The sequence below is a fragment of the Rana temporaria genome, chromosome 1, assembly GCF_905171775.1.
Source record: "Rana temporaria chromosome 1, aRanTem1.1, whole genome shotgun sequence".
In the NCBI taxonomy this organism is placed as follows: Eukaryota; Metazoa; Chordata; class Amphibia; order Anura; family Ranidae; genus Rana; species Rana temporaria.
Genome location: NC_053489.1, coordinates 130,676,875 through 130,702,570, shown reverse-complemented (window position 1 = coordinate 130,702,570; position 25,696 = coordinate 130,676,875). Strand labels below are relative to the sequence as shown.

Genomic DNA, 25,696 nt, shown 5'->3' with positions numbered 1-25,696 from the left:
TCACTTTTGAGCCATTGTGGATTTGGGGCTGTGTCACTCCCACCCCCATTTTGGACATGAGCTCCCCCATGCTCCATTGTATACACAGAGCTGAAGAAAACATTTAGTAAATTTGCCTTCTCTTTGTCCCCAGTCACCCACTCTAGATTATTTTGTAAGGGGCCTACATGCTCAGACTTCACCTTTTTACTATTAATATATTTAAAGAACTTTTTGGGGTTTGTCCTACTATCTTTTGCAATCTGTCGTTCGTTTTGAATTTTTGCATCCTTGATTTCCTTTTTGCATATCCTGTTATATTCTTTGTAACATTTAAACAACACTAGTGTTCCTTCATTTTTATATTTTTTAAAAGCTACCTTCTTATTGTTTATAGCTTTTCTAACTTTGACCGTGAGCCACATAGGTTTTATTTTTAGCCTTTTAAACTTATTGCCCATGGGAACATACTTTGCAGTGAGGTTCCACACAGTCTTTTTGAAGAATTCCCATTTCTGTTCTGTGTTCATCTGTGCCAATAGTCCCTCCCAGTCCAAGTCCTGGAGAGCAGCCCTCATCCTTGGAAAATTTGCTCTCTTAAAATTTAGTGTTTTAATATTTCCTGTATGTATTTCTTGCTTATAGTTAACATTAAATGAAATCATGTTATGATCACTGCTACCCAGGTGTTCCTTTATCTGAACATTAGTAATAAGCTCTGCATGGTTTGAAATTATCAGGTCCAACAGGGCATCATTCCTAGTTGGGGCCTCAATAAACTGCACCATAAAATTGTCCTGCAATAGGTTTTTAAATTTTTGTCCTTTAACTGTCCCAGAAGTGCCATTAATCCAGTCAATTTCTGGGTAGTTAAAATCCCCCATTATTATCACCGTCCCAGACCTTGCAGCCCTTTCCATCTGTGCAAGGAGCCGAGTCTCCACCTCCTCATTAACATTGGGTGGTTTATAACAAACTCCAATGATTAATTTTGAACTACGCACATCTGTATGCAGTTCCACCCATAATGCTTCAGCCTCATCACACTCTCCATCAACCAGGTTCTCTTTCACGCTTGCTTTGAGGTCACTTCTCACATAGAGACAGACCCCTCCACCTTTCCTTTTTACCCTGTCTTTCCGAAAGAGAGCATAGCCAGGAATATCAATAGCCCAGTCATGTGAGGATTGAAGCCAAGTTTCAGCAATACCGATTACATCATAGCTCTCCTCATGCATCAGAGCTTCCAGCTCACCTGTTTTGCTTGGCAGACTTCTGGCATTGGTGAACAAACACTTAAATGTATTGTTACATTTTTCTCTGGTGTTTTTCATATAATTTATAGTAGTACAAATGGCACTATTATTTCCAATGGCTGTTTGCAACATGGGAACTTTCTTGTCACCTGCCATAACCCTCCCCCCATCTATCCCCATTCCACTCTCCATTAATGTCTGACCACTAACTGACCTGTCTGCTCGATGTAATTCTAATTCACCCTCCCCCCTCAATCCTAGTTTAAATACTCCTCCAGCATTCCCATAAACCTCTCCCCCAGCACAGCAGACCCCCTTCCATTCAAGTGCAAACCGTCTTTAGCATATAGGCTGCACCCCAATGAAAAGTCAGCCCAGTGCTCTAGAAACCCAAATCCCTTGGGGATTTGTGTCTTGCTATGTTTGTTTCCTGCTATGTCTGCTTACTGCGGCCGCCGCGGATCATACGGGTGAATGTAACAGAGGGTGAGGATCGCTGTGTACACGGGAGGGGGAAGGATTGTGCCACCTTCGATCCCAAAGGGGGCACAAAACAAGTTCTGAGGCTCTTCTATTTACTTTGTGATCTCTTCTCCCGCCCTAGTGTATGATTTATGGTTTTGCTCATCACTGCCCCACACATGCAGCCATGCATTGCATGTGTGGGGCAGTAATGAGCAAAACCATAAATCATACAAAAAAAAAAAAAAGTATCAATGAAGTTGTTATTTTTTGGATGAAAACTGTGCGCAGTAATCGTGATGCATCGCAAAATAGAATCGAAGACAGGATAATCGTATCGAATCGTGAGGCCTGTGAAGATGCGCACCCCTACTATTCTTAGGATCAGCTTTTTTGCTGTTTGACATACTCAGGAGAGATCAATAGGTAGCATGGGCTTTGCTTTGTATACGGGCTCATAACCATTTGGAGGTTTTGCTTTTATTGACCTCTCTGCTTTCAAATGGCAGCTTTCTATTTATAGTAGCCGTGTCCCAGTTCTTCCTGTTTCTAGTGTAAGTGATTCGTTTTATACACAAACTTTTGAGAGGTGAGAAAAAGGTGGCTTTGCTGCAACTGGTTATATCCACACCATAAAATAGAACAAAATGTAAATAGCCTGGGGCAGCTTGAGGAGTGTCTGTGTTTGCGGTTTTCCTTGGACACAGCATATCACAGATTGGGGTAAAGGGACAATTAAGGCCCATTACTATGTGATCAGCTGTGTCCAATCACAGCTGGTCACATGTAAACACTGTTGCCGGTTATCAACATTTAGCAAAGGTTTACTGCAGGTAAGTCATGTGCTGTGAATGTTTGGTGAATGTCACACTCACGGCTTTATAAACGTGTCCCTTAGACCCCTTTCACAATGCAGTGCTTTCACACTGGAGTGGTGCGCTTGCAGAACGTTAGAAAAATTCCTTCAAGCAGCATCTTTGGGACACCACTCCTTCACCGCCCCTGCCCATTCAAATGAATGCAAAGCGCTTTTAACCCTCTTTTCGGCCACTAGCGGGTGTTAAAAGCGCCACTAAAACGACAGTAAAGCGCCGCTAAAACTAGTGGCACTTTACCAATAACGCGGCCACGCTGTGAGCGTGAAAGGAGTCTTAGTGTTTTTCCTCACTGCCCTACATTTACCTTCTGAAACTTGTCGTTTAGTACGCACTTCTTGGGCTGAAGTGTTTGTGATGCTCTTGACAATTTTTGGTAAGCCACTCTTCATGGAGCGGTTTCTCCATAAAAGGCAGTTTTGGCTTCTATTGCAGGTCACTAAAACTGCTAAACAGGCAAAGGCCTGGAAAACACCTAAATTGGGTTTTACTGAGACTAGAAATAGGGGATCCATGGGAAAGAAACCATCTTGCAAAATAGGATCTCTGTGTACTTCTAGATGTGGCGGCCATGGATTAAACATTTACTTCCTCCAGGCATTGATGAGTGTTTCTTGGAGCCTTGACCTTTTGACATGAATCTTGAATATAAGATTAACCACCCTACTGAGAACTGTATGGCAGACACATGGGAACTCCTGCCCCTCTTTGCATAACCCTGCCTTTGTTTCCTTTAATTGAATTTAATTTGGACATGTGTATGGTTCTGCTTTTGCAATACATGAATCTGTACATCTTAGGTTTCTTGCATCTGTCATTATTCAGCCTCTGACACTCTTCAATGGCAGTAACCTCCATTACTATTATTAATGGTGAGAGAAACTTCAATAAATACTGTATATTGAACAACAAACTTGTCCAGTAGCACCTCAAGAAAGCATATGAAATGGCTGTTGGCCAGGACACCTTACTCCCTTCCCATGTTTACATTTTAGGGATGTAATCTTACATCTGGGTAATTTAAATGAGGCCTGGAACTTTCCTCATAAACCCTTTTGAAGGTTTTTCTGAGTACTTATACACTCCAACCTGCATGAATGCTTTTAAAATATGAACGACAATGCTGTTTATTGCATAATAGCTCCACCACTTTGAAGAAACGCTTTTTTTATTTGTAGCCTTTGATTACTGAGGCACTAATACAGAGCGTGGGGGATTTCTGTATCTACTGAAAAAGCCTTTTCAGGCCCGTCCCCCAACTCCTTTTCATTTCTATTTGTTTCTAAAGCTCAACAACTCTCACATTGATGTGTTTGGCCCTGTAAAGAATACGTTCACCTTTCAGAAAACAAATTATAAATGCACCTATTTTTTCATACAAAGCCTGCAAAACATTGCAACAATGGCCAGTGGATCACGGGTGCAATGTCAGACTCCTGCAGACATGTCCTCCAAATTTCTTGCCCGTACCTCTGTTAGAAAGTTAGAGGTGGTGTCATTGGACAACGAGAGTGCTTATCAGCACCCTCTCAGTCCATTGAGAACTACAAGCCTGTCAACCACTGTGGAAGATGAGACTGAGTTTCTTCATTCATAGATTGCTGTGAATGAATGGCATTGGCTGTGCGAGCAGAGCCCCGCACAGCCGCGCCAATTCTGAATGTGAAAGGGGCTGCATGAGAGAAGAAAACCAACCTGCTGTCACCTGTGGGGGGGTTTCAGTGGGAGTTGGAACACGCAACATGGTAAACTTGAACTTTAACCGATTCCCGACCGCCTCACACAGATATACTGCGCAGAATGGCTCTCCTGGGCGAAATCCCGTACATATACGGCTTCGCCCAGGAGAGCACCGGCGGGTGTGACCAGCGGGTGCGGACGGGTGCACGAATGGCAGCACGGGGGTTTGTGTGTGTAAACACACAAATCCCTGTGCTATTAGAGGAGAGAAGACAGATTGCGTGTTTCTATAGTGAATCCCCTTCCCCCCACAGTTAGAACACACTTAATACCCGGACCTTTAGGCAGCTATAGGACCCGGACAGTTTTTGCAATTCGGCACTGTGTTGCTTTAACTGACAATTGTGCGAGGTGGCTCCCAAACAAAATTGGCGTCCTTTTTTTCCCACAAATAGAGCTTTCTTTTGGTGATATTTGATCACCTCTGCGGTTTTTATTTTTTGCGCTATAAACAAAAATAGAGTGACAATTTTGAAAAAAATGCAATATTTTTTACTTTTTTCTATAATAAATATCCCTCAAAAAAAATATATAAAAATATTCTTTTCCTCAGTTTAGGCCGATACGTATTCTTCTACCTATTTTTGGTTTAAAAAAAAATCGCAATAAGCATTTATCGGTTGGTTTGCGCAAAATTTATAGCGTTTACAAAAATAGGGGATAGTTTTATTGCATTTTTATTAATTTTGTTTTACTACTAATGGCGGTGATAAGCAATTTTTTTCGTAACTGCGACATTATGGTGGACACTTTGGACAATTTTGACACATTTTTGGGACCATTGTCATTTTCACAGCAAAAAATGCATTTAAAATGCATTGTTTTTTACTGTGAAAATGCCAAATGCAGTTTGGGAGTTTAACCACAAGGGGGTGCTGAAGGGGTTATGCATGACCTCATCTGTGTTTCTAACTGTAGGGGGGTGTGGCTGTAGGTGTGACATCATTGATTGTGGTTCCCTATATAAGGGAACACACGATCAATGACAGCGCCACAGTGAAGAACGGGGAAGCTGTGTTTACACACAGCTCTCCCTGTTCTTCAGCTCCGTGAACCGATCGCGGGACTCCAGTGGCGATCGGGTCACGGAGCTTCGAACCGGGTCGCGGGCGCACGCCCGCGACCCGCGGCTGGGCACTTAAAGAGGACATACCTGTACGTGCTTGTGCCCAGCCGTGCCATTCTGCCGACGTATATGTGCAGGAGGCGGTCCTTAAGTGGTTAATGAATGTGATTATGATTATTATACAGGAACTATATAGCACCAAAAGTTTGCACAGCGCTTTATAACATGAGGGCAGACAGTACAGTTACATGTGATGAATTGTTTTCTCACTTGAAAGGACATAAGATTTAGTCATTCTTTTAGGCTATTCCAAGAATGAAGCGTGTATACATTATGTGGTTTCAACTTACGATGCAGTCTGATTTCACTGATCCCCCTAAAGGGCAAGGACATTTTCTCATCACGTTCCCACCCACCCCCCACACCACTATACTTTCCCAGAATCCCACAGCACTAGTTGCATTTATCGATCATGTCCCCATACACACAGTTCAGCCCCATAGATTTCAGTGCGGCTGGGGCTGCTTAGAAAGGTTGGGTGCAAAAATGTATGGAAGGTGGGAGATTTTCCTCACCCTCTAAAGTACATAGAGCTATATACACAATAAATAAAAGTGAAGTAACTTTCCTGGATAATGAAAAAAAGATTTGTAATCAGTTCCACACCAGTTTGGGTTGATGTGCAGTAAAACGAATCAGTTATGTCACAAGGCTCAATTCCCTAGGCATTAATTATCTTTATTTGCCATAATGACTATTATTTTTAGCAATGAGAGCCAATAAAGGACACATTGTTGAAATGAATTATTGTTGGGGCAAATAACACATACATTACAGTTCTGGGAATCCAGCCTACAGACTTCTGTGCATTAATATGTTTTCCATGACAGCTGTTGTCATTGCTGTCAATGTGTACAAAGCATTTCCAACCTGCTAGATCTAGGATAGTCAGGGAACTAATACCTAATATGTGATAACCATGAAAATCATAAGATGGGTAGGTAGCTAGAGGTTAGGAAATGACACAACCTCCATGAAATCTGTATCAAACATAAATGTGAAATGTTGGTTGCTCAATTTGGCGTATACTGTACTTGGAAAAGGCCATATGTCATGGACACAGAGCTGCTGGATGATCTTTGGTTAGGAAAAAAATAATAAATTCAGAATGGATTTTTCCCAAACTGTTACTTCAAGATTAGAGCAGCATAGGGCCAATTACATTTATGGAAAGATCTTTTAAATGAAAAATTTCAGCAGTTGCCATTCCATATTTGCGACTATCCTTTAAATTAACCTGTCAAAAGACTAAGGCCACTTTCACACTGAAGTGTTAGCCGCATTAGCAGTAAAGCGCCGCTAGTTTTAGCGGCGCTTTACCGTCGTGGTAGCGGCGCCTTTCGGCCGCTAGAAGGGTGCTTCTAATCCCTGCTAGCGGCCGAAGAAGGGTTGAAATCGCTGCTACCGAATCGCTTTGGCAGTGCTGATCATCGATTTCAATGGCAGGGGCGTTTTGGGAGCGGTGTATTCACTGCTCCTAAATCGCCCCAAAGATGCTGCTTGCAGGACGTTTTTTTCCCCTGTCCTGCAAGCGCACTGCTCCAGTGTGAAAGCAATGAAATATTGCATAATAAATAACCCCAATGACCTGCCTATGGGATTGCATGTACAGAACACGATTTAAGGCAGTTGATAATTCTGACCATCAAAAAAACGGTTATCCGCCCCCCTTCCCAAGTATGCCATGCCTTACTTACCGTATATACTCAAGTATAAGCCGACCCGAATATAAGCCGAGGCACCTAATTTTACCACAAAAAAAATGGGAAAACGTATTGACTCGAGTATAAGCCTATAGGGTGTCCATGCCTCACTGTGCCCATGCCTAGACTGACGTTTAACATGGGAGTCTATGGAAGGGGTGCCTAGCTTCGAAAAAATAGGATTTTTTGTACTCACCGTAAAATCCTTTTCTCTGAAGTCCATGGACGGACACAGCTCCTTAAATCTTGACAAGTGGGTTATGTTCCCTGTTTACAGGAGAGGACTAGGCAGAAACATGTTAAATAGTTAAATACATGTTACATTAACAGAGTTGAACAGCCCCGCCCAGGGGGCGGTCCCTCCAGACATAACCCTCCTCACTGCAGCTTGCAGCCTCAGTTCGTAACAAGCAGTACAAACCTAAAAAGGAGGGGTGGGAGCTGTGTCCGTCCATGGACTTCAGAGAAAAGGATTTTACGGTGAGTACAAAAAATCCTATTTTCTCTTATTGTCCATGGACGGACACAGCTCCTTAAATCTTGACAAGTGGGACGTCCCCAAGCAGTGTCAAAAAACGAGGGGTGGGAAATATATCAGTAAAAACAATTTTAACTTCACCCCAAAACAAGCAGAGCTCCTCAACGGAGGAGGTGCAACTTTAAACAGCCGCCGGCAAAAACTAGCGGCTGAAAAAAACATCATAAGATGCACTCACAGCAACCATGTAAATTCTGGAAAAAGCGTGAACGGACGAGCAAATCGCCGCCTCGCACACCTGTGAGACCGACGCATGATGTCGGGAAAAAAAAACCCAGGAAGCACCAATTGCCCTGGTCGAAAGTGCCGTGACCGGAAAGGGGGGCCCGCCCTTAGGAGCATAGGCCTGTATGACGGCCTGCCCGATCCACCGAGAAATGGTGGTCGACGAGACCGCCAGGCCCTTTTGTGGACCAGACACCGACACAAAAGAGTGTCAGAAGCTCCGAAATGGAGCCGTAGTAGGCTGGTATACCCGCAAAGCGCGTACCACGCCTAAAGTATGAAAGGCCGAAACCTCCTTCGGAAGAAGGGAAGGTCGCGGGCGCACCATCACCTAATCCTTATGGGGGATCAAGCATGGCGGCTTGCAAGACAAGACCGCCAACTCAGAAACCCCTCTAACAGAGGTAAAGGCCACTAAAGGGGCCACCTTCTGAGATAGTGTCAAGAGAAAATCTCTCTGATGTTTCCAAAAGGAAGGTTCCTGAAGAACCGAGAGCACCAGAGTCAAAACTCATGGGGGAAGAGATGGGCCAAGAGGGGAAAGTATATGACAAACCCCTTGCACACAAAAAAAGGGGACCCACCAGGGAACGGGCCGCAAAAAGGCCACTAAAAGAACACAGCCAAGGCTGAAATCTGCCCCCAAACGGTGCTTTAAGCAATTTTTAGATCCAATCCAAGCTTTAAAAACAGCAGGACCCTGGACATTGAAAGTACGCCCGTGGACGTCACTCCATCCCTTCGCACCAAGAGAGGTGCGACGGTAGATCCTCCGGAAGAAGACTACGGTGCCCTGTTGAGATGACCGAGTCAGACAGACCCTGGTCACCTAAAGTCTGGCTTCCAATAACCATGTTAAGCAAGTCAGTGACTGTACAACAGGAGGAAGTATGGGACCTTGAGACAGGAACCTCCTGCCCTGGCAATCGCCAGGGTGCCTCCGCTACCAGGCGCCCGATATCAGCGTACCAAGGACGCCGAGATTAATCTGGAGCGATTAGAATCATCGGGATCTCCTCAGCATCCACTCTGTGGAGCGGCCGAGGAAGCAACTACCATGGAGGAATGGCAAAAAATCACCGATACAGACAACACAGGGCCACCAGTGCGACTGACGCGTCTGTACAAGATCACTAGACCTGGCCACTAACTGACACCCTTGCGGCGGAGACAAGCTGCCAGGAGATCCATGCCATGTGAGGCTCACCTCCTGCAAGGGAGCCGAAACACCCTAAGCACAAAGACCAGTCGCCCTGGTCCAGCATCTGGCGACTCCAGTAGTCTGCCTGCCGGCATACCTGATGGTAGACTGAAGCCACGGCCGTGGCGTTGTCCGGCTGAAACCAGATTGGTCGACCACAAGGAGAAGCATAGCCTGATCGCCTAAAATAGTAGGACAATGAACAGTAGACAGCACCTGGTATTCCCAGGCGGTCTCCCACCAGGCACTAGCCAGGCCCAACCCTGGGTAGCTACCGAGACCAGACACATTCAAGGAGGTGTGGTCATAGGTCCACGCAAGTCCAGCGACTCAGGGCCGACTGGACCCCCCCAGTTTTGTGAACCTCCAGGTTCACAACCCGTGAGCTGGCATTCGTCGTAAACACCGACCACTGGAAGGAAGGAACAACTTCCCGGACCGAAGAGTCGGGAATCTCTGTCACCAACTCAGAGAGACTCCGACTAGGTGGCGCACAGGAATCTAATGATTTCAGAGACAAGAGATTTTTACCACCTGGACAGTAGTTCCACTGGAAAACCAGGGTGTGGAACTGGGCATACAGTACCACCTTGAAGGAGGCTACCCACAGACCCTGAACCAGCAGGCGCCCGGAGAGAAGACCGATTGCGTGATGCCAATACCTTCTCCGCAGACTGAAGAGTCTGCAATTTCTCCAGGGGAAGAAGGACCTTTGCCACTGAGGAGTCTGGATCAACACTAGATACTCCAACGCTGAGTCGGAACCTAGCATGCCCATAATTTGAACCCTGGGTCGCACACATGTAGGGCAGGCTTGCTGCCACTGAGCTACACTTTCTGGCCTAAACGTTTAACATCCACCCGAATCTTCGGAGGGTCTGAATGGGAATAACCCATCCACTAGGTCGGAGACAGAAGCTGCTCTCAGAAGAAAGTCGTCAAAGTAGCCAATGAGGCAAAGCCTCGCTGTCCCAACAAAATTCAAATAAGTGCGAGCTCCTAGCTGAAAACCCATGGTGCTGACGCCAGATCAAAAGGGAGGGCCACAGGCTGACAGAGACCCTTCTCTCATCACGAAGCACAGAAAAAAACACTGTGACATGTGCAAAACGGGACATGCATGTATGCGTCCCTGATGTCCGAGGACGTCAGGACATCCCCCGGATGAAGCGCAGCTACCACCGAATAAATGGATTCCATGCGGAACTACCCGACGTTCACAAAGGTATTTAGGGCCTGAGGCCCATAGAAAACCCCAAAACTCTCGTCCTGCAGGAAAGGTAAAATTACCTTGCAGCTTAGCAAATCCCACACTGCCCAAGGCAGACCGACGTGCCGGGAGGGGAAGACACAAGGACAGAACTTTGTTCTGTGGATAGGAGGAAACCCTATCTAGTACTCCGAAGAGACCACCTCGCAGACCCACTAGTCGGAGAGCAGGGAGGTTTCACTGAATTGTGAACCTGCAAGCCGCCCCTCCCACCTAGAGACAGGGAGGGAAGGCTATATACATTGGCAGGATTTGGGTGCCGGCGTGATCGGCTTATGCACCCAGGGACAGATTAGTCCCCCAGCTGGGCCTTTGACGGCCTGGGAGGGTTGCCCCTAAATAATACACACACATAGTGTGTATGTATATTATGTAGGTGTATGCACACATGTCTTTGGAGGAAACCGGAGTACCCGGAGGAAACCCACACAGACACAGGGAGCGACAATGCAAGCTCCAGGCAGATTGGCGTCAGTGTGCAGATTGGCGTCAGTGTGCAGATTCGAACCAATGACTCTTTTGCTGCCAAGTAATGGAGTTAAGCACTACACCACCGTGTGCATAAAACCATTCTGAAACAGACGCCCTGGATAACAAGGGCGCAGCATTCAATGAAGCATCACAGACCTATATGAGGCCCTGGACCAGCTGGTCCGCTAGGCTAATAACCTCAGGAGAGAGTCGGTGCTCCTCCACTGTCTGGTGCAAAATGCTCACTCTGTGAGTTGTATACAGCACTAGGGGTCAGGACTACTCCAAGATGGCCGCCGAGCGTTCAGAACGCGGCCACAGGAAAAAGGCCAGCACAATGTAAGCTGCGCCATAGCGTGGCTACGACAAAATGGGCGCCAATGGGAGTTTTCAATGTAATTGAAAAATCTCCCAAAAAATAGCGCCAGCGACCACTGAGACCCCAGTGTAGTGGCCACAATAGGCCGCAAGCCAGACCCCAGCATGGTAAACATGGAACGGGTCAGTACTTCGGATCTTCTATCAGTCAGATCCATACAAGCGGGGGTTCCCGCCAGGCGGTGAGGGACTACAAAAGCCCTCAGTGGCTTTTCTCATTCCGCATCTCAGAAATTATCAAAGAAGGGCACAGAAGGAAAAAACCTACACAGCGGTCTGATTTGTGTGATCCAAAAAAGACTGAGCCCTCAGCGGAAACCCAGCTGCACTATGCAGCTTAGGAGAGTCCCTTGCAGCAGTAAAAAGCGCACCCATAAATGCCTTATTCTGCCTTTTTTTTTTTTAACTAGGTACCTAGTCCATGGCTCCATAACAGAGCATTCCCCAGGGGATAACGGGGGAAGGGGGCACTCTTTTACCGCCCGCCCGCAGTCCACCCCCACCCTGGCACAAACTGTGTCCAGGACTAACAATAAAAACTCTGTGGGAATCCCAGGTGCTAACACCTGCTGCCACCACCAGCATGTGGGGAAGGACCCAGATACTGACTCCAATATTTACATATAGTGTGTATTATAATATGCACACCTGTCCATACAAATAGACAAAAGCTCCTAGAGCCCTATTCAGGGCCTCTCACCCACTTGCTGCGCTGACCAGGGGTAACCAGGGGACTCACCTCAGGAGGAGACTGCCCAGTGCTGTCTGTGAGAGGAAAAGAACCGTGAGGTAACTTTTGCAGGGACCTGTGTTTAAACAGGAAAAGCCTCATAGGGCCGTTTTATTTAAGGATAAGACACAGATACAGCATAAAAAGCAAAACCGTTACAGGTGTCACCAATCAGTCAGCGTCTGCTGAAGTATAATCATAAACATCTGTGCTCATCACAGGGCTTTTTACCTCACAGGAAAGCCCAATACAAAAAAGAAAAAGCACAGGCCAGATAACACAGTCCCCTCAGGAAGGCCCCCTCCCCCCTGACAGCGGCAATGTTAGCAATGCAGCAAGGGAAAGGAGCAGGGAAGTAAGGGGAAGGGACCCCCGAACCCCAGGAATGCCCAGCTGTACCAACCCACCGAAGCAGGAGGGACTGTACTTACCCGTCCAAGCGAGGACTCGCTGACGCATTCCTGACAGAACTACAACCGAAATGGAGGTAGCTGTCGGCCCGGTCCACTGTGAGTGAGACAACACCACAGCCCAGTCATATGTGGACCTCGGAGCAAAGCTCACCGGCCACCTCAGGAGTCATGAGGTATGGCGTGGCAGACCAAGCCTCTTTGCAAAGGTGTGCCCACGCTTGCTGGTCGGACTGAGTAGACTACAAGGATCTATAATATCCAGCCTGTCTCTCAGCCAACAGTTGAAAGAAGATTCTTCAAGAAAAAGTAAAGTAAAATAAAATAAAATTTCTCCTCAGGGCGCTGGGCCCAAAGGGAGCCATACGTCCTTCTCCTTTGCTAGGCAGAACGAAACTGAGGCTGCAAGCTGCAGTGAGGAGGGTTATGTCTGGAGGGACCGCCCCCTGGGCGGGGCTGTTCAACTCTGTTAATGTAACATGTATTTAACTATTTAACATGTTTCTGCCTAGTCCTCTCCTGTAAACAGGGAACATAACCCACTTGTCAAGATTTAAGGAGCTGTGTCCGTCCATGGACGATAAGAGAAATCGGTGCTCCCCAGCCGTAGTTCCCCCAGACAACAAACTTTGCACACTTGTAGAGGAGAAATGTGGCTACATGTGTGCCAAGTTTGCGGTCCAGGAGACCTCCGACCGGCCAGTACAGGGTCCCCAAAGTCACCAGAGAAATTACTGCTTAACATGGAAGTCTATAAAGGGGTGCCCGGCTTTGAAAAATCGGTGCTCCCCGGTCGTAGGTCCCCTGGACAACAAACTTTGCACACTTGTAGAGGAAGTCTGGGGTCCAGGGGACCTATGGCCGGCCGATACCAGGTCCCCAAATTCCGGGAGATCAGGTGCAAAAAGGTGACTCGAGTCTAAGCCGAGGGGGGCATTTTCAGCACAAAAAAAAAAGTGCTGAAAAACTTGGCTTATACTCGAGTATATACGGTAATTCAAATCTCATTTTCAAGCAGAGTTTCGTTTAGTGGAGCTTTTCAGTCTGCTTTAAGCCCATTTCACAGAAGCGATCCAATCAGGTTTTCCCATCAGTTTTTCAGGCGAACGTGATCGGACCCTCTATTCTCCTCTATGTGTGTGGCAGATGTTAATGGATCCATTCCTCTCCATCTGGTGGATCAGATTGGAGGACAGTTGGGTGTAAACATACAAAGTAGGGCCCAGATTCACAGAGAGCAAGGCGTACATTACGCTGCCGTAGAGCAAGCACTTACGCTACGCCAACGCAGCGCAGAGAGGCAAGCATTGCATTCAGCAAGCCAGGGCTCCCAACGCTGCGCCAGCGTGACGTGGGTTTCGAAGTCGCACGCCGGCGTAGGTTGAAGTGGCCGTGAACCCATACAAATGAGGCGTGACCCCATGCAAATGATGGGCCAAGCGCCAGACAGGTACGTATCACGAACTGTGCATGCGCCGTGACGTGGACGCAAGCACAGCACCCCCATGCGCCTGCTCACAACCACGCCGGCACAACTGCCTAAGCTACGCCGGATCACTGCGTACGCCGTGAACATAAGGTACGCCCAGCCAGACACACGTCCAACGCACAATACGCCGGCTTGTGTTCCCTGGTGCAGACCTGTGCATGTCTGTTGCCGGGTTGCACCTCCTTTATGGGGAATAACTTTACGCCGGACGTACAACTTACGCGCATCTCGCGTAGCATGCGCCGGGCACATGCACGTTCGTGAATCGCCGTATTTCCCTCGTTTGAATGGCTATTCAATGGGAGCGGCACCATGCGCCCAGCCTAAATGTGCGCCCACCCTACGCCGGCGTGTGCAAGCTACGTCGGCGGGGTGTAGCCTGTTTTTAGGCACATATTTGTTTGTGGGTCTGGCGCACACATACGCCGGCGCACATTTGCACTTACGTCGGCGTAACGTGTTATACATCGGCGTAAGTGCTTTGTGAATCTGGGCCAATCTCTTTACAACCAACTGCCCATAGAGAAGAGCGTGCATGTTCTGCATAAGCAGAGCGGACACAGACCTGTCATCCACCCGCTCCACTCGGCAGGATCAGCAGACAGAACCCCTGCTGATAAAATCGGGTCATGCCCCTGTGAAAGGGGCCCAAGTGTCAAATGTAATGTATTAAAGTCATCGCAAAGTCCACTTTGTGATTTTTACCTACAGGTAAGCTTATAATAAAATAAACAGCATTTGTGCACTATAACCCAGGCACAATAACAATATAAATATACTAGCACATTATGCCATTGCCTTGCCGGGGGTTTTCTATCTTTTTTTTTTTTGCAGCCATTTACTATCGCTTTAATATAAATCATATAACTTTTTCGCAAATGGTGTGAATGTGGGGTAGGCTCAGCAAACGCTCAATCATAATCAACCCATCAAAACAAGCAGAATGTGACCTCTCAGCAATTGCAGAGCCAAGAGAAGTCGTAGGCTTCTCTCCAGCTCTAACATGGCATATGACACAGCTGGGGAAACCTGGGAGGACTTTCCTCAATGCTGCATCTAAGGTCTGTGATTAGATTTCAGGAAGGGAGGAAATTTCTGATTAGTTGGGAGAGGTTTGACCTGGAAGGGGGTATTTGTATTTGGGCAGAATACAAACTACTACTCGGGTGTTATACAATACTGACGCCTGCACTGTGCATTACTTACTTCTATCCCCTGCCTTCTGCGTTACATACTACTGACCCCTAAACTCTGCTTTACATATTCCTGACTTTTGCATTGCTCCTGTTAGGGAAAGTTGTAAGTTCTGTATATAATTGTATTCTATTTTGAATGTATTGCACACTGCCCTCACGGCACTAATAATGTTTTCATTACATGTTTGCATTCTTACGAGTCCTGATTAGATTTAGTCTGCCTATGTTACGCCCCTTGTTACCATAAACGTACAATTGTAATATTAATGTGATACCTACGTAATCATGTGTATAAAAACCTACAATCACATCATAATAAAAGAGAACAGTTATTTGGAAAGATGCTGAGTGTATCTTTTGTGTCTGTTCCCTACTGCAGTAGTTATTCTTGATTTGGAACCACTAATTAATATGAGGATAGGAGTTGCCTATCTATAAAATGGCCAGGACACTCCCAATTTCTACTACTTACTGACCTCTGCACTTTGTGTTACATACTACTGACCTCTGCACTTTGCATTACTTACTAGTGACCACTGAATTCGTCAAACCTGCTTTACTTGTTAATAACTCTGTGCTGAGTTATCTCTTTAAAAGCATGCTACACCCTGATCTTTGATCTTTTCCAGGTTGTTCAGGTAGATCTCTGCCTCTCCAGATTTTCCACACCCCTTACATAGGGATTCATGGTAGAGTCAGGCCTCGTACACACGACCGAGTTTCTCGGCAAAAACCAGCAAGAAACTTGCTGGGAGAATTTTTTTTGCCGAGGAAACCGGTCGTGTGTACATTTTCGTCGAGGAAACTGTCGAGAAACTCGACGAGCCAAAAAGAGAGCATGTTCTCTATTTCCTTGACGGGAATGGAGAAAATTGGCTCGCCGAGATCCTCGGAGGCTTCACAAGGAACTCGATGAGCAAAACGATGTGTTTCGCCCGTCGAGTTTCTCGGTCGTGTGTACGAGGCCTAACATGACCTAAAAAATGCAAGAGTCAGCACCAAACTTCTTTTCCCTGGCTTTCTATAACTTCCAAGCATGGGCAATGGGCATGGGAGTTTATTCATCCTGGCACCAAGGTGTACTGAGAGAATGTACACTGAGCTGCATTTGTGAAGCTCGGGGTACATTCTAAAGAAGGTTGTGAAGAGGCACTTAAAGGAGATGTTCACTTTTACAAAAAAAAAAAAGCATAATATTTTTAAGGTAAATAAAATGTGCATTTATTTATTTTTTGTTAAGGACCTGCAAAGCATTGTACCCATGATTAGCAGATCGTGGGTGTAATGCCATGCTGCTGCAGACTGTCTGTGTAGATGTCTTCCCATACTTCTGATACAGACAGACACTCTGCAGGGAAGCTCAAACTACCTAGAGTGATCATTGAGAACTACAAGCCAACAGCCGCTAAGGGTACTGTTACTTGTAGTTTTTCCATTCACAGAACACTGTAAATGAATTATCTGGCCGGTTGGGCGGAGCTCAACTCGGACGTTTTTTTTGTTTTGTTTTTTTAGATTGTGACAGCAAGCGGGGGCATGTAACATGTCACACCCTGAATATGGGTGCAATGTGTTACAACTTATTCTTTAAGTTTGTTTTCTTGCAGAAGATATGCAGCAATAAAAAGCCTGCCTACTAATACCTTTTATTTTTTTAATTTAGTTCCAATTTAAACAATACTTAAAGCAGAACTACAGGCTTTTATTGCAAATGAGACTCTGGGGAGATTTACTAAAACTGGAGAGTGCAAAATCTGGTGCAGCTCTGCACAGAAAATAATCAGTTTTCAGGTTTTATTGTCAAAGCTTAAAGTGAGTGTTAATGCACAACATTTTTTTACCTTACAAAACCTGTGTGCAGCAGCACCCCCAACCCTTTCAATACCTACCTGAGCCCCCTCTCGATCCAGGGATGTCCACGAGAGCCTCACCTCTCCAACGATTCACACACCTGATTGGCTTTTGACAGCAGCGGGAGCCATTGGCTCCTGCAGCTGTCAATCACAGCCAGTGAGCCAATCAAGGGACAGAGGGGTTGGGGCTGAGTGACAGCTTTGTGTGTAAATGGGACACAGAGCCTACTGCTTGGGAGAGGGTCTGCTCGGGTGCCCCCACAGCAAGCTTCTTTGACTCCGATTGCGGGTCCGGCGGACTAGATGTCTGCGGGCATACCCGTGATCGTGTCACGGTGAGGAAGAAGGGGGAAATGCTTATGTAATAAACAAGCATTTCCCCAGTCTTCCTAGTGACAGGACAGTGTACACAGCTTCCTGTAATCGGAAGCTGTGATCACTGTCGTGTCACACATAGCCCATCCCCCCTACAGTTAGAACACATCCCTAGGCACACTTAACCCCTTCAGCGCCACCTAGTGGTTAACCCCTTCACTGCCAGTGACATTTTCACAGTAATCAGTGCATTTTTATAGCACTGATCGCTGTAAAAATGACAATGGTCCCAAAAATGTGTCCGCCATAATGTCGCAGTCACGATAAAAATCGCTGATCGCCGCCATTACTAGTAAAAAAAATTTTTTTATAGAAATGCCATAAAACTATCCCCTATTTTGTAGACGCTATAACTTCTGCGCAAACCGATCAATAAATGCTTATTGCGATTTCTTTTACCAAAAATATGTAGAAGAATACGTATCGACCTAAACTGAGGAAAAAAAAAAAAAATTTCATATATTTTTTGGGGATATTTATTATAGCAAAAAGTAAAAAATATTGCACTTTTTTCAAAACTGACGCTCTATTTTTGTTTATAGCGTAACAAATAAAAACCGCAGAGGTGATCAAATACCACTAAAAGAAAGCTCTATTTGTGGGAAAAAAAATACGTCAATTTTGTTAGGGAGCTACGTCGCATGACCGCTGCAAATGTCAGTTAAAGTGACGCAGTGCCGAATTGCAAAAAGTAGCTTGGTCTTTGACCAGCAAAATGGTCCGGGGCTTAATTGGTTAATTGGACAAATGCTTATTGGCTACCAAGCACATCTGCACCATATTCTGAGTGCTCCAGTTTTAGTAAATCTCCCCATTGCATATATCTTCTGTAATAAAATCTTATTTAGCCTCAAAGCAATTTGCTTCATATTGCACACTGAGCTGCACATGCACAGCTCCATGTACAAACCTTTGAAATGCCGTATTTGGTGGGACAAGGTAACTTCCATGCACACATGCAGAAGTTGTGTCATCTCAGGCCTGCCAATCAAGAAGGCTGAAGATGCCAAACCCCTGAATAATACATGGAGAGCTGGAGCACAGAAATTACCTCACCAACTAGTAGGTGCTGCTCCTTTGCCACCCATAGCCTTGACTGGAGAAAAGTAAATGGTTGTCATGATACCTTTACCACTCTGCCTTGAAAAAGAGATCCTGCAAGGCCCTAAAAGATCAGCTCATATGGCCTATTGCCTTATGTAAATAAAGGACAAGCCTATCACTATATCAAGGCGTGATGATGAAGATCCTTATTTTTTGTACCATTGCAGAGTGGCACCATTCACCAATTCACTACAACACCCTACATGAAATCTGGGTAAGCCTGTAACGGTTACAACACAATTTGTCAGAGGATTCGAAAACTGGCTGAACAGAATTACAATTTTTTTTTTATGCAGGTCAGACAGTCTACATGTGTGCATTACCACGGCGTACTTAGATATTTGGCTACACGTCCAATAGTTTACATAGTGATGACTCTTTCCTGGTTTCTAAGGCAGCAGTGGCTCGGGTCATATATCATCTTCTCTTCTGGTTACTGGGAAGAACAGTGTTGAATTCTGACTTCCTGATGCCTTAACAGCCTACATATAAAACTATACAGCAACTTCCAGCTATAAAACATGTAAATCTAAGCACCAAAAGTACTAATACTACACAGTGGTGTATCGCTCACCCCCGAAGGAGCCGCTGATTAGTTTGGGATCGGCCTATTTAGGTTACCTTCTTGACTTGGTCTAGGGGTAATAGCTGTGAGGCCCCGTACACACGACCGAGTTTCTCGGCAGAATTCAGCCAGAAACTTGATCGGAGCTGGATTCTGCCGAGAAACTCGGTCGTGTGTACACTTTTCACCGAGGAAGCCGACGAGAAACTCGTCGGGCCAAATAGAGAACATGTTCTCTATCTCCTCGTTGTTCAATGGGGAAAGTTGGCCTGCCGAGATCCTCGGCGGCTTCAACACAGAACTCGACGAGGAACTTGATGTGTTTGGCACGTCGAGTTCCTCGGACGTGTGTACGGGGCCTGAGTGTGAATAAAGAGCAAGTGTCCAGACGTCAATTGAGTTTTCAATGCTTTATTCCAAGGCCTAACATGGCCAACATCAACATGACACACACGAGAGAAAAGTTGATGAGCGTATAGAAACTTTAGTATCAGGCCTTGGATATGAAAGAGAGCAAGCCTGCTCTCAGCAATAGCGTAACCCAATTTGTCGCCACCACAATCAGGGTGGGTAAAGTGCCCCCTGGACAGGCGTCTATCACAGGCCTGGAAGCCGGAGCACCACTTAAGAATTACTGGGAGGAACATGCCTCTGCCACAGGCTCGACAATTTGAGATTTGTGAAACTAGATTTAGTGAGTCCTCCCAGTCAGTTCAGAATGTGTCACCCACTGACAGCTTAAAGGGTCACTAAAGGAAAAAAATTTTTTTGCTGAAATGACTGTTTACAGGGTATAGAGACATACAAGTTAACTGATTCCTTTTAAAAATGATTAAAAATAGATTAAATTCAATCATATAATGTGCCTCTAGTTTCACTTTCGGTTTTAAACTGGTTTCATGTTTATGTGAAGTAAAGAGACCCACAGAACAAAAACAAACAAATCCAGGGCAGTGTTTTGTTTTTGAAATGAATCTGATTGGTTCTGTTAAGTTTTAGACACACAGTAATGACAGCTTAGACCACCGTGAAAAGCTCCCAGTACTGTGGTTATAAGGAGCCAGACAAGCAGGAAGTGTGGAGATCACAGCAGAATTACAGCTACTTCAAAGCAAAAACGAACAATAAGGACATGAAACCAGGACTGCAGTAAGGTAAAGGAAGCTATTCCTTTAGTGACCCTTTAAGCATACGTGTCATGCAGTGTGGTGACCGGATCCCCGATGGTTCGTCTAGGCCTCCTGGACAACCTCTGATTCTAGGTTCTCCCGGGCCGATCCCCCATCGCACAGCTCCCGGCTTAGGATCCTCTCAGCAGAAGGTTGGGACCCAGCCAGTCTCTTGGTAGGGATGAGGCTCCGCATGATGCGTGACCCCAGTAAAGCAGGCCGCGGTGGCGGGGCCCATGGATGCGCGTACCCTGAAGGTGGATACCGCACCTGGAACTCGGGCCCCGCACAGAACAGAGCAGCCACCCGGCGGTTGCCCAGATATATCCCCCCTCCCAGCATGCCCAACGAGGGAAGAACTCCTCTGATTGGCTGCTGAGAGAAGGTGGGTCTGTCATAACCCCTCTAGCGCCAGCTGCAGCCCGGGGGTGATAACGCAACCCCGGAGCGCAGACTGACCCACAGGACAAATTCTGAAAATTGGCAACAGCCTAAATTTCTATAAACCATGAATGGGAGTAAACTAATCCTCCCATTCCAACTTACTAGCGTAGCGCCCGTACTGAAAAGTAAGGGGGCGCTACAGTGGATTGACGGTTCATGGCGTAAGGATCATATACTGCCAAGGTCACATCCCTGTGAAATACAACAAACACAAATAGCAAATATATGCTATACATCCCAATGAAACAAAAATCAATGACTATATATAGATTTTCTGGATAAGCGGATTTCTTAGTACATCTGCATCAGTCTACACTTCTCCTCAGGAATACATTGTAGGGGATGAATCATTTCTAAGATGGTGAAAACACGTTGTGTGTCCGATACTATCCTTTCATACTCACACTGTTTATTATACTACCAGATTTGACACTTTTCATTTAATATGGCTGAGCAGACAGTATATATAACGTGTTCAACTTTCTGCAGCATCATGGTGAGGACCGAGTTCGGCAGCATCCAGGTACCAAAAATAGAAGCGCAGATATTGATCATAGAGAAATCTCCTAACGCAGCATCTTCGAAACACAATGAAAGGCATGGGCAACACGGGATCCTGCGATCAGAGCTCTCCAATCGTCAGCTCCGTACAGAATGAACGTACGCACATGATCGGGCAATGTCACCGCCATGCAAAATTACAATGGAAATCTGATTGGGGGGGGGGGTGCATTGTCACAAATTCAATCTGATCATCAAACAAATCTGCACATGGGTAAAAAGGGAGTGTAAATATGACAGGGACACTTTGCAAAGAGCCCCACCCCACTCAGGTAATCCACATCTCCTATTCAGGAGCTACTCTGCAGACATCATGCCATGAAATCATTGGGCTATTTATAGCCAAGAGGAGGCAGATCACACATTGTCATCCTGTGCCCTGCTCATCCCAGAGGTAACACACCATACAATGAGGAGGAGGATAGGGATTGTCATCCTGTGCCCTGCTCATCCCAGAGGTAACACACCATACAATGAGGAGGATAGGGATTGTCATCCTGTGCCCTGCTCATCCCAGAGGTAACACACCATACAATGAGGAGGAGGATAGGGATTGTCATCCTGTGCCCTGCTCATCCCAGAGGTAACACACCATACAATGAGGAGGAGGATAGGGATTGTCATCCTGTGCCCTGCTCATCCCAGAGGTAACACACCATACAATGAGGAGGATAGGGATTGTCATCCTGTGCCCTGCTCATCCCAGAGGTAACACACCATACAATGAGGAGGAGGATAGGGATTGTCATCCTGTGCCCTGCTCATTACAGAGGTAACACACCATACAATAAGGAGGATAGGGATTGTCATCCTGTGCCCTGCTCATCCCAGAGGTAACACACCATACAATGAGGAGGAGGATAGGGATTGTCATCCTGTGCCCTGCTCATCCCAGAGGTAACACACCATACAATGAGGAGGATAGGGATTGTCATCCTGTGCCCTGCTCATCCCAGAGGTAACACACCATACAATGAGGAGGATAGGGATTGTCATCCTGTGCCCTGCTCATCCCAGAGGTAACACACCATACAATGAGGAGGATAGGGATTGTCATCCTGTGCCCTGCACATCCCAGAGGTAACACACCATACAATGAGGAGGAGGATAGGGATTGTCATCCTGTGCCCTGCTCATCCCAGAGGTAACACACCATACAATGAGGAGGAGGATAGGGATTGTCATCCTGTGCCCTGCTCATCCCAGAGGTAACACACCATACAATGAGGAGGAGGTTAGGGATTGTCATCCTGTGCCCTGCTCATCCCAGAGGTAACACACCATACAATGAGGAGGATAGGGATTGTCATTCTGTGCCCTGCTCATCCCAGAGCTAACACACCATACAATGAGGAGGAGGATAGGGATTGTCATCCTGTGCCCTGCTCATCCCAGAGCTAACACACCATACAATGAGGAGGATAGGGATTGTCATCCTGTGCCCTGCTCATCCCAGAGCTAACACACCATACAATGAGGAGGATAGGGATTGTCATCCTGTGCCCTGCTCATCCCAGAGGTAACACACCATACAATGAGGAGGAGGATAGGGATTGTCATCCTGTGCCCTGCTCATCCCAGAGCTAACACACCATACAATGAGGAGGATAGGGATTGTCATCCTGTGCCCTGCTCATCCCAGAGCTAACACACCATACAATGAGGAGGATAGGGATTGTCATCCTGTGCCCTGCTCATCCCAGAGCTAACACACCATACAATGAGGAGGATAGGGATTGTCATCCTGTGCCCTGCTCGCCCCAGAGGTAACACACCATACAATGAGGAGGATAGGGATTGTCATCCTGTGCCCTGCTCGCCCCAGAGGTAACACACCATACAATGAGGAGGATAGGGATTGTCATTCTGTGCCCTGCTCATCCCAGAGGTAACACACCATACAATGAGGAGGATAGGGATTGTCATCCTGTGCCCTGCTCGCCCCAGAGGTAACGCACCATACAATGAGGAGGATAGGGATTGTCATCCTGTGCCCTGCTCGCCCCAGAGGTAACACACCATACAATGAGGAGGATAGGGATTGTCATTCTGTGCCCTGCTCATCCCAGAGGTAACACACCATACAATGGGGAGAAAGATAGGGATTATCATCCTGGGTCCTGCTCATCAATGAGGTGGCACACTACACAATGGTGATGATGATGAGGATAGGTATTGTCACCATGTACCCTTCTCATCCCAGAGGTAGCACATGATGATGATGATGATGATGATGATGATGATGATGATGATGATGATGATGATGAGGAGGAGGATAGGTATTGTCATTCTGGGTCCTGCTCATCCTAGATGTGGCACATTATACGATGATGATGCTGATAAGTATTGTCACCCTGTACCCTGATCATCCCAGAGATAGCACACAAAGATGATGAGGAGGAGGATGATGATAGGTATTGTGATCCTCTGTCCTGCTCATCCCAGAGGTGGCACACTACACAATGGTGATGATGATGGGTATTGTCATTGTGTGCCCTGCTCATCCCAGAGGTAACACACCATATGATGATGATGAGGAGAAGGATAGGTAGAGCCCTACACAATGATGACGATGATGATCAGAATAGGTATTGTCATGCTGGGTCCTGCTCATCCCAGTGATGATGCTGATGATGACGATGATGGCATTTGTCATCCTGGGTCCTGCTCATCCCAGAGGTACACCACACAATGATGATGATGAAGGTGATGGTGGCCCAGTGTTCAGTGCACAATGCATACATGTGATGACAGGGTTGCCCTCCTCTCCATCCTGCTCCCCCACCCCCTCCATAGGACCCCCTATATTAGATAGGACACGTGTGTGTGCAGTAATGCCCCCCATTCAGCACACAATGGGATCAATGGAGAATCCAGCCGCTCCCCTGCCTGGTCCCCGGGTGGTGTCATGCAAGACGGGCGGTGTGATGTCCCCGATGACAGACCCCTCCCCCCTCCGGTCCCCGTACCTTGTCACCCAGCACCTCCACTTCCTGCTGCCCGGGAGCCGGTGAGAGGAGCGGCAGCTTGGACGGAGGAGCTCCCAGTCACTGACACACAGGGAAGAGGAGGAGTACGGCGAGAGGAAGCCGCCCACAGGCACTCCCCGCATTCAAATCAACGGCCACAGAAGGGCACCGCTATCACTGCCGGGTGGTGACAACATTTCATAGATATCGTGTTTCCTGTGACTGGAAGGGTTATTCTCTGGCCGTGCCTCAGTGAAGAGACACTTATCCCGCCAAAACCATTCCTGACACAAGCTACCAGCTGTCCATTCTATCATGATTTCCTCATCCTTATTTCTAGGGTTAGACCAAGTGTAGTATGTGTTCCTATCCGTGCCCAGTATAGGTGGTCTTCTGTCATGAGATAATGGGGGTCCCATGGAAGTGGTGGGGTGAGATTATTTCCCCAGGGTGGAGTCCCTCTTTAACAATGCAGCTGCGGAAGGTTTTATTTTACCCCTTCACAATCAAGCCATTTTTTTCTATTTAGCGCCTCCCGGACCTTTATGAGGTTTCGGATTGGCGGGAGGCAAGCATTTCAGTCACATAATTGGAAAGCTCCTGATCGCAAGTAGCCGGTAACCATGCCGGGTGCACACTCTCAGCACAGCGTTGTTTATATTTTGGCAGGCATATATGCAGCCGCTCAACATCAAGGCCCACCCACCAAGAGGGTGCATATATGCCTACCGTCAGCATGAAGAGCAGTGGCGGTGCGTCCATAGAGGGCGCAGGAGAGCCGCCCCTCTCTCTTCTGCACCGCCACTGAAATACAATACACAGATTTATGCATCGCTTGAATCTATGTATTGTTGCTGCCGCCCACTATTCAGATGGCCGGCCCCCTGGTGAGCGCCGGCCATCTGAATAACGGCAACTGGTTGGCTTTGGAAGTGCCTATCAGAGCCAGCGGCTCTGAGAGGGCTGTAATCGGCTTCCAAATAGTTATCCAGGGGACGCACGGGGGGTGCGTTCCCTGGTTAACGCTGACAGGCCTCTCAGCCAATCAGGTTCACCGGTTCTGGTTACCGGTAACCTGATTGGCTGAAGCGTCATCGAGGACGGGAGAAGACATCAAAGGACGATGGAAGCAGGATGGCTGACCCAAGAAAGATAAGTGCCGGGTGGGGGCTCATTTTACAGGGCACAGTGGCAGCATTTTGCAGGGCACAGTGGCAAAAATTGATGGGCACAGTGGCAGCATTTTACAGGGCACAGTGGCGATAATTGATGGGCACAGTGGCAGCATTTTACAGGGCACAGTGACTACAATTGATGGGCACAGTGGCGACAATTGATGGCATGGCACAGTGGTGACATTTGATGGCACAGTGGCGACAATTGATGGCACAGTGATGGCACAGTGGCTGCATTTGATGGCACAGTGGCTGCATTTAATGGGAACAGTGGCTGCGTTTGATGGGCACAGTGGCTGCAATTGATGGGCACAGTGGTGACAATTGATGACACAGTGGTGAAAATTGATGGCATGGTGCAGTGGCTGCGTTTGGCATGGCACAGTGGTAACAATTGATGGCACAGTGGTTGCGTTTGGCATGGCACAGTGG

The 25,696-nt window shown here is 46.9% G+C and overlaps 1 protein-coding gene across 1 annotated transcript in view; it reads right to left on the bottom strand.

Annotated features, from left to right (window-relative positions):
* The window catches only part of MACIR (macrophage immunometabolism regulator), a 39,054-nt gene extending 14,846 nt beyond the window's left edge, over positions 1–24,208 (bottom strand). Inside the window, exon 1 of the mRNA XM_040343014.1 lies at positions 24,090–24,208. The gene's annotated coding sequence lies outside the window, so the exon portion shown is untranslated. The remainder of the gene's footprint in view (positions 1–24,089) is intronic.
* Between the last annotated feature and the right edge of the window lie 1,488 nt (positions 24,209–25,696).